The sequence below is a fragment of the Pezoporus occidentalis genome, unplaced genomic scaffold (assembly GCF_034315485.1).
Source record: "Pezoporus occidentalis ecotype Australia unplaced genomic scaffold, CSIRO_AGI_Poc_V1 ctg56, whole genome shotgun sequence".
In the NCBI taxonomy this organism is placed as follows: domain Eukaryota; kingdom Metazoa; phylum Chordata; class Aves; order Psittaciformes; family Psittacidae; genus Pezoporus; species Pezoporus occidentalis.
Window position 1 is genome coordinate 1299314 of NW_026915899.1, and position 10170 is coordinate 1309483.

General features: G+C 42.9%; 1 long non-coding RNA gene across 3 annotated transcripts; it reads right to left on the reverse strand.

Moving 5' to 3' along the window:
- Window positions 1-652: 652 nt before the first annotated feature.
- On the reverse strand, window positions 653-8181 carry LOC134173863 (uncharacterized). Of its 3 annotated transcripts, none has more exons than XR_009968422.1 (3): window positions 7542-8181; window positions 1178-1343; window positions 653-1022 (listed from the first exon to the last, which is right to left on the reverse strand). It is a non-coding gene; the product is annotated as an uncharacterized LOC134173863 (long non-coding RNA). The 3 variants fall into 3 exon arrangements; XR_009968423.1 differs by having other exon boundaries at window positions 1178-1312; window positions 7537-8181; XR_009968424.1 differs by lacking the exon at window positions 7542-8181 and adding an exon at window positions 6820-7071.
- Window positions 8182-10170: the final 1989 nt, after the last annotated feature.

Consider the following 10170-nt stretch of genomic DNA (forward strand, 5'->3'; position numbering starts at 1 on the left):
ATCCATAACACACACAAAGGGCAGGAATTGCTAGCACTTCAGAGACACCAGCCAGCAGTGAGGGAAGAGAGCAGGCGTAGAGGCATCAGCCCGCTTCAGAGCCTGGCCCCAGGGTGCTAGATGATGGGCAGCTGGCACAAGCCCCTACAGGTACACATTTTCCTCCAGTGGACATTCAGAATGAGAATGTCTCCTTGGATATATGGATTTATTCCCCTGTAATAAAAATGTGAAAAACATTAGAAAAGAAATAATTGCAGCTTTCCTTAATGTTTCAATAAGAAATAAAATGACTTGAGCCTGGGATTATCCTAGCTGAGGACAGATGCCTGCACTGTAAGAACTAAAGATTAATGCCATCCATTAAAAATTGGCCAAAACCATAAATGAAGTCAAATGATCCAAAAAGCAAAACTATCATGATACATAACTCTCCTCTTTTGTTTCTTCTCTCACTTCGTCAAGAGTATCTTATCCATGAAGTGTAGTTTCTCAATGGGAAAGACTGCATACTTTTCGGTTTTCTACACATTGGGAGAATGTAGCACTGAACAATAAAAACAGAATGAAGTATAAGTTTGCAATAAAATATGTATTGTATTTGACAAATCTGATCAGGAGAGTGCTCAGGACAGTGCTCAGGACAGCAGAAGAACATACTGCAGAGCTCAGGGGCAGAGGGAGAGGGAGACCACCAAGTCCTCCAGACTCCTTGCCTCCTCATCCCACCAGCTGGCTGCTCCTCCATATGTTGCCTCCTGGAGCAAACAGCTGCTTTTAAAACCATAGTTAATAACTGTTTGAAAGAGCTTTTCCACAGTTCAAAAGAAGGTAAATTCTACTTATAAATTATAAGAAGCTTTTCATTTTCTAACAGTCACAGCACACCATGGTGCCCGTCACCTTTTGTGTGTTTCAGGTGTTTGAAGTCTTTGGTTTTTCCAGCACAAACAAGAAATACAGTTTCACCTTGACTACTCTCTCCTTGGCAGGCATAGCATTGCTGATAGTAGGAATCAACACTACAGACAAAAAAAAGACAAGAGCAGGTTTGTTTTAAAATATCAGTGTAATTTACAAAGTGCTATTCAAGAGACGATATTTCAAATTGTTTCCTAAGGTCCTGACATTTCCAAGCTGGTGGTACAATTGGCAGGATGGGAAGTCTGTCACATACCTTGTTGCCATCTCATGTTTACTCAGAATCGATGAGTTCATGCAGTACAACTGGACAAAGCTGTTTCTAGGAACCTTCTCACATCAGTTAAAACAAAAGTTCCTGTGTTTTTCCACTTTGCATTGCTTTACTGGCCTATTAATCAGAAATAATTTTTCCCCCCAAACTCAAGAGAAAAAATAGATTATTGTGCATGGAAACACAGCAGAGTGGACTGGAAAGTTAAAAAAAGAAAAGGAATATGCTTAAGAAGAAACAACTGAAGACACATACGAGGAAAAGGAAGCAAAAGAGCTTTTTCAGCCTTCACAAGGTGCTGTAGCCTGGCATGCAGAGCTGCCTCTGGTTCTTCCCCTCGTCTTCCCTCCCAGCTAGACCTTCTGGATGACCCCTAAGCCTCCTTCACCCTTTATCAAGCTTGGAGGTATTGACAAACTACCATTACCTAGCTGTGCCTGCCGTGGGACTGCACCCATCGGTGCCATGGTGCATGGGATCAGAGGCACAGCAGTACTGATGCCAGGTACGTGGAAAAAGGCTGATGCCAGAGCACCAGCAGTGGAGAACTGTTAGATCAGCACAGCCATATGGTGAATCAGAACTTGTAGGTGCTCTGGATGTCCTCCCAAAGGGGGCTGTTCCCTTACCACAGTCCTTGTAAATAGTCTTTCCCTCCTTGTGCCAGTAACCAGGGTTCTTCAGGGGTTGGATATAGCCCTGCTTTTTGCTTTGTACAATGTCATGACAGCTATGGTGAACTTTCAGATACATTTTCCAAGTGATGATTTATTATACCTGAAAAATAAACTGAAAAAAAAACATGGAACTGGCACCTCCTTGATGAAAACTGCCTTCCAAATGGAAACACAAAGCAACATCCAGCCTGGGAAGGCACAGATAACCCTCCTCCCTTGGGATGACCTGCTCTTTTCTTGTACAGAGCAACATTTCCACAGCTGTTTGGAAAAGCTCTGTTGGCTCCACTACACATTTCGAGACATCAACAAAGACCCAGACTGAAGAAGTGCTTCACCCTGGAGTAGTTGCTCCTATGGGGTGTCATCCACAGCTGCCTGGGTCTTTCTGCTGTGTCCCTATGGACCTTCCACAGGGAAATGAAGGAAAAGCACACCAAAGAGGGCAGATTTCCTCTTTGAAGCACACTCTCTGGGTTCCTGCCTTTATCTGGCCCCATTGAGTCCACATACAAGTTTCCTCTGTGATTATCAAGAGAAAACTGCATTTTGAGGCTTTAATGGAAGTGCTGTAGGCTACATATATATGCTTCACAACTGTAAGAATTAACCATGCACTTTTTCTCTTCTAAAACAGGGTCTCCACTAAAAAGGGAGTGTTGTATCAAACCTGCAGAAGTTAAGAGAAGCTGTATTTATACTGATGACTTTATTAGGAATAATCTAAAGTCTCTGCAAATAAGACTACTGGAAAAGATTTTTAAAAGCCAGTGTCTGCTTCACCCATCTCACATTTTAGCTACATGGAAAGGTTTGCTTGTCAGGGCACTGCTGCTCATTTCAAGCTGCTTAAGCTAAGGTGCTTCATATCAGTCACACAAAATGGCTAATTTAAAGACAATTTGACCAAAGATTTTTCCGGAAAGACATTTCCTCAATTGCCTTCTTCAAGAAAACAAAACCTGCAAAGTACACACAACACAGGCCAGAGAGTATGGTCCTTCCAGCTCTGCCAGCAAATTTACTTGAGCAGCATGAAGAACAATTGTTGAATTCTATCTACCTATATGCTTTTAAAGAGTCAATCATACTGTTTTAAAATAACAAGCTCTATTTTGGCAAATAAATAAAAGATCAAAGAAACCCCTTAATAAGCCATGGATTAAAATTCTATTATAGGTTTGCAGAATTTAAGTACAATTTGTATGAGGAGCTAGGATAACAGCAGCTTCTCAGTGGAAATCATGAAGCTTCTCAGTGGAAAGCTTTTCCCACCACAGTACCTGTTAATAGGGCATAACAGTGCTTTTATTCTGCTTTAATGGTCTCTGTACTGCTGAAAGTGCTAAGAAAAGATTGTGCTATTTTTATTCACCCAAATTTCTGTGGCAATGTTCTGTTTAAAAGTCCTGTTATTAGATTTCCCATACCTGTCAGTCTAAATTATCCTATGTATTTTTCTCTAGGTTAAAGTAAGTTCTTCTGCAAAGATTAAATGGATGTTTAGAAATTATCCTGAGTGCAGAGTATCTCTCTGGCCCCTGAGGAACCTTTGTGGCCTACTGGCTGAGAAACATTTTGCTACCAATGCAGAAACCTTTCAAACCTTCCATAGTGTGGTCTGTTTGGGAACTAAGATCTATGTTTGGGTTGTTTTGGTTGGGGATAAACAAAAATCAGGAGACCACAATTAAAAAAAAACCAAACAAAAACAACAAAGAGAAAGAGTCAATTCCACAAGCTCCCCCAGAAAAACCCTAGGAAATTGGAACCACCAGGAGAAGAACCTGACAGACAGAGGATGACAGCTTCAGTTTGAGGAGAGGAAAACAATGGAGGGGAAAGTATGTCTGCTGTAAGACAATGGTGATGGCAGCAGCTGCAAAAGCATCCACTGCAGAGCCACCAAAGCATGGTGGTTAGAGAGCTCCCATGGTAGCCACTGCCTCCTGTCCTGTTGGAAGCATAAAGTGAAACCAGCTCTTCCACTGTCCTGGGGAGTGTCCAAACTACTAGTCTCAAAAATGAAAGCCTGCCCTCAGAGTTTCTCCTTTATTTTTACAGTAACTACAAACTTAAGTATAATTGGAATAAAATAATTTTGGTTTGTTTAGTTCATTTGGGTCAGTAAAAGTGAGATGGACTTTTCTTTCTCATTATTTTGTTGGCTGGAAGAAATAGTTTCTCATATAATTGGAAAACAAAAGTAGCACAAAATCACTAGAAATCCAAGGAAGTACATTTAGACTTGTAGAAATGAATAAGCTTCAGGAAGCTGCAGAAACAAAGATGGGTACAATAAAATAACTGGGAAATCTGACATTTTCCATCTGGAGTCACCCACGTGTTCTACACGTGGTGTCTGGCTGTGCAGCATAACAGCACTCTCACATGGCCCCCTCTCCTGTGGTCACCCACAATGTCCCCGGCTGCAGAAGACAGCAAGACAGACAACAGAAGACAGGCATTAGACAAACCAGAACTCAGCCAGAAGCCTCAACAGTTATACACACCTTCTTTTGCCTAACCTGGCAGTATAAACAGCTAAACTGACATTTTGGAGATTGTCCATTTTCAGTTGCAAATGAAACTTAATACGAAGGCTTCTGGGGAGTATTTAAATCTATCAACATATACATGCTAATTACCTAAAAGTATGACAGAATGATAGCTGGCTGACTCTCAGCCATTTAATTTTATCTGTGTCTATCCTGTAATATCTGGAATCTGTACAAACACAGGAAGCATCACACATAAGTCACACATAAAATAAGTGAAGGGAACGATTAGATTTTGTCATGGATTCTAACAGTATAAACAGTAGCACAGCAATAACTGTGTGCTACTGGTGCATTGATTTATATAATTTGCCCAGGATCAAGTACATATAACCTCTGCTTTATCTCTCCCTCAAGTACTGAATTATACCAGATGGGAGAAAGACAGAAAAATTAATGTCACTCTTCATTTTCCTGACATCCCCTTATCATGTGGAAAGGAAGTGCTGTCACCACCAGGACAGCTAGGTATAATGGAAACTTAACCAAGCACAGAAAATCCCAGCAGCAAGCCTGGAGAAGGGAATACCTCTTGCTTTCAAACACTATAACTGAGGTAGCTCCATTTCAGCAGAAGGGAGCAGGAAGCAGTCTTCTGCTTGCTAACCATTCATGCAGAGCACATTTCAACAGCAATTGGCTTGCTCGCATGTTGCCAATGCTTCCTCAACAGATAGTGACTATAACCTGAACTCCCAGCAATGGAATCAAGGGAGCAGGTGTCAGTGAACACCAAGACAGATTGCACTTCAGAGTCCCTGCTATATCTTGAAGGGTAAAGAAACCTGCAGCAGAAAACAGGGTAGAACAGAACCGGAGCTTCAGGGAAACCAGGGTCAATTTGACACTGGGGATCGAGAGGGTGGGAGAGGGAAGAAAAGCAGCTCATTCAGGTACCCTGGCAGAGAAAACTTTTGAGAAGGTCCACAGTTAATCCTAGGGACACAGGCTGGGCAAGAAAGATGTGGAAAGAGCTGGGCAAGGGACTGCAGAGATGTTGAAAGTTGCAGCTAGAATTGTGGCTTAGTTGGATGGACATGAAAGAAGTGCCATGTGCTAGGAGTTTGGGATAAAAAAAAAACTATGGCCATGCAGAAATAGAGGCTGAAGCAAACCAGAGCTATCGACAGGTGTGGCCACAGGGTCTCCATGCACTGTGTGGGCAGGTCTGTGCAGAATGCAACATCTGTTTAAAGAGTTGGCATGCACTGGACCTACCCAGCATGTTGAGGTGCTCATGTAAGAGTATCTTGACCCCCTCAGATCACCTTGCATAAGGGTCCTGAAAATGAACTGAAACCCTGGTGACTGCCACATTATGCTTACAATAGATGCAGCTTAATTAACAGTTGTCATTTTTGCCAGGTTCAGCTCTCACCAATCATATTCAGATTGTTACAGAAAGCAACAGGCATGATAAAAATAAATAATAATTAAAAATGAACAAAAAATACCACCACTAAAATATGGAGTTAATGTTCTTTATTATTAAAATCAGAACAATATTCTTACAAAGTAAAACCTTTCTAGCCATTTGCAAGATTTTCTTAGAGCCTGTTTGGCCTGGCAGAACATCAAGAGAATAATTTTCAAGAAAAATTCTAAAGATTTATTTCTTGTAGAGCCCAAACAATTAAATGTACATACTTCCTTGCACAGATTTCACAGTAAGTTTGGGGACCCTTGTTCTGCCGATTAAGCATCAACTTACCTGCACACTACCAGTATATTTGTAAAACCACAAGGGTCACCACAGCTTGAATATTTTAGATAGAATATTAGTAAGACTATGTCAAGCTTGTCACTATTTAGGAATATCCTAGTATTGACACCATTTCACATAAAGCTTATCCAGACCACTCCCCCACCCTGAAAAAGACTTTAGTGACTTTCATGCAATTAACAAATAGCAATGTCTCTTCCTCTATCAAAGGCTAATCATTCATATCCCTCCACTATGCCACGTAACAATGTTCTGCAGGTAGCCCTGCAGAAGCCTAAATCCTTCCCACTGTCCAGTGGGACACAGCACACTTGTAGCAAAGAAGTAAAGAAATATGATCATTTGTGAATACAACTTCAAAGAAGCTTTGAGAGACCTATTTATTAATGGTCATGGGTTTTCTTCAAGAAAACTATGCTCCAAAGAATGGTTAACAGAACATCAAAATCAAAGAAATACTGATGCTCACAATGCACACTACTGCGTCTTTGTCTCCTGATAGTTACTGGCCTTGTGCTGAGTGTTTAGAAAATTCAAGAAACCATTATGTGAAAGGATTAGTGGCTTTATGTAACTTGATAAATTATAAAAATATTTCTATTTTGTAATCATGATCTAATTACTAAAAATAGCCAAGAGGTGATAGATCAGGATTACTAACCTGACATTTGTAATCTAGAGAGGAATTCAGCTCCGTGACTGATGGTCCCTTCCTCCACACACAGACCATACAATCCATCAACAACATACAGGAAATCTCTGCTGAATGAAAGACATGACTTCAAACTGGTTATCTGTCTACACCAAACAATTTAAATTCTTGGGAAAAGGAAAAAAGGAAAAAAAACCCAAACCAAAACCCCAACAAGATTACACTGCAATGTTTTAACCCCAGTTTCCACAGTTCTTTGCTGAGTACAGTACCTCCTCTGTGAGAGAAGTATATGCCTCATGCAGCAGCTGTATAAGTTGCATTTTAGATGTTAGTTGACAGAAATATTCAGAAGAAAATCTTCAAGAAAAGACTGTGATAAATTATTTTGGAGTATTGATTAAAACAGTGGTGATTACACAGAATGAAGCTGTCCCACTTACACAATGAATTAATGGCAAATAGGATTGTTTCAGGGTAGCTGAAGTGGCTCTAACATATTTTTCCTTTCAGTAAGCTGGATTGCTGCTTTTTGAGACCCTATGAAAAGAAATTTTCATGCAAATAGTTTAAAAAAGGGTGTATCAAAAGACCAGAGGTGGGACAGAAAAACAATGCAGAATAGAGATCAAGGCCTTCTTCCATCACCACCTTGTTTTTATTTAAAGCAGCTACAGAGATACCAAGAAAATGGAAGACCATAAATAAGCACCACCATGACAACCACTTACATCACTGCATTGCAATTGCAGCTCCTATTCATGGAGGCACGGTAACTCCATCCAGGTTTTGGGTAAGGAAATGGCACCACTGGAACCACTGCCACAGCAATGGGGGCAAGACCTTGCCCACCCTGTGCCTCCACCGGGCTCACTGGCACAGGGTTACCTCACAGGCAGAAGACAGAGCCGTGTGGCAACCTGGGGCGATATAAACCGCTTTTAAGCGTTGGCCAAGGTAGGGGACGTATAAACGCCGAAAATCCTCCTCCGATCAGCCAGTCTCGCCGCCTGAGGGCAGGTGTCAGGCACAGCCACCCCGAGCTAAAAGGCGGGAACAGCGGCTCCGCAGCGAGCGGCAGCGCAGACGACCTCGCTACGGCAGAGGCTGGGGTTCACCCAGCGCCTCCCTAAGCTGGACCGCGGCACAGGGCGCACGCTGGCAAGAAACGGCATGGCGCCAGGGCAGGGGACGGCAGCGACCGGCTCCCACCACCCGGCAAGGCAAGACGAGCACAGAGCCGACCCTCCGGCAGCCTCAGCTCCCCGGCTCTTGTGAGAGTGGTGCCTTCTGATTGGCAGAGGGCACCTCCCGCCCCCATCGCCACCCGGCGTCTGCCCTGGAGCCCGCTCTCCCTCGAGGCCCCGCCTCAGCGCCCTCACCATCCTCCTTACCCCAACAGACGACCCCTGCACTCCCTACTTCTCCCAGCTCTCACCGCTCGTCCCTAGGACTGATTTTCTTTCCCTCCACCCACTTTCCAGCCCCCATCCCTTCATCTCCTTATTTGCTCTCCTACACCTGTATTTCCTTCTCCTTCCTAAATGTCACTTCGATGTCTCCATGTTCCGGTAAAGCGGCTGCTAGCTTTCCATATCCCTGCCCCGCCTGACCCCCTCGCGCTGCTTCAGTCCCTACGCGCCGCCTAGGCTCTCCCGGCCGATCCCCGCCGCTCCTGCTGCCCGTTCCCTTCCACTCGCCGTTTCTCGCTAACGGTTTCAAAATGCCTTTACAGCCGTAGTGAAACACCTGACTGGACGACTGCAGCAGCAAACGATGGGATTTGGGTATTCGGGTTTACTCTTGGAAAGCTTTAGCCAGGTTTTCAGTTTTGCGTATCCTGCATGCGGCTTCCAGCATGTTAATGCTGAAGTGTGTTGAAGTGCAGGGGGGTATCTGTGAATGTTCACGTTTCCTTCTCTTTGGTCTACCATCTCTTACCGTCTTCGGTATCAATGTGCTTCGTAGCCTAATATTTCTGGAATTTACTTTTTTCTGTCCTGTTTCAGTTGTGGTTTGACATATGAAACACCTTATGTGGTTTCCTCTCTTTGCACACATCAAGGGACTTCATAAATTCCTAACAGTTAAGAAGTGCTGTGTTTTGGGGTGAAGGCAGCTGTACTTTTACACAGATGACTGCACTCAAGTCTCAGGGTGCTTTGGGTTCTTGTTAAATACCGACGTGAAACGAGGTGTGTATGTGAGGGGCAGCCCCTTGCCTCGCCTACGTGGCTTGCAGTTGATGGCTGGGTTTCTCCCTTCCTCCCTGATCCCTTCAGGCTCCTGGCAGGCGCTTGTAGGCTGCCATTGAGTCTGATCAGGAGAGCAGAAAACACACAAAAGGCATAAGGTAAGGAGCACAGTTTGAATTAGGATAGTCTGGCACTTGATGGATGCAATATGATCACTGCTAATATTTTTTTTAGCACAGTGCAGGCAAATACGTAGTGTCTGTACAATGCAGTGTTCTCACTATATAATTTTTTCTATTTTTCTTAAATTCTGAAAAAAAGCTTACTGTGTTTTCCCTTGAAGGACAAACTGCTGCAAGCAGTTTTGTCCCAGGCCATAAGATGTAAGAGGCATCTCGATGCAGAATTGAGTACCAAAGCCGGTTTTTGTCTGTGAGCCGATTTGGTTGCTTTAGTTTGTAGCCTGTAAGAACATCTGTTGAGCATCTCTGATGCACAGCTAATAACCAGATCTATCAGTTGCTCTTTCCAGGCCTCAGTGCTGACAGCATTTTAAGGGAAAATAGGGCTTAGCCAGCAAAATCCCTGGCTGCTGAATTATACCTTATGAGCACTGGCATGTCAATATAAGAGCTTTAAGTGCTGTAGCTAAAGCTTCCTGCTGTTTCTAAGAGGAGGAAACAAATATACAGATAAATATATTTTTGGCTTAGTTATTTCTCACTTTTAGTATCATTCTCTCTCTCCCCCCCGCTTTTTCTTTCTCTCTGATCCAACTGTTATTATAGTTGCCAAAATTATCACAACAGACTGATCAGTTCTTGTATGTTCCTTGAAACCCACTACCTATCCCGAAAAAGCGAAAGTTACTCTTTGAATCTGTACTGTTTTCTCATTTGCAGGTTCCTTTCGTTCCCTAATGCTGTAGATATCCAGACAAAGGGTTTTCTTATTCAAATTGTATATACTTTTGCATGCTGCTTGAAACTCTTGTCATGGATCTACTTTTTCCTCTAAATCATTACAAAGAGAAAATCTGTATGAATGCTGTGAAACTCATCACTTTCTGTGGTGCTGGGGTGTGGGTTTGATTTACTTGCTTCATCAAAAACACCACTGGAGTCTTCAGTCTCTCTGGTGTATGAATACAAAAGTGTGGTGTATATATAT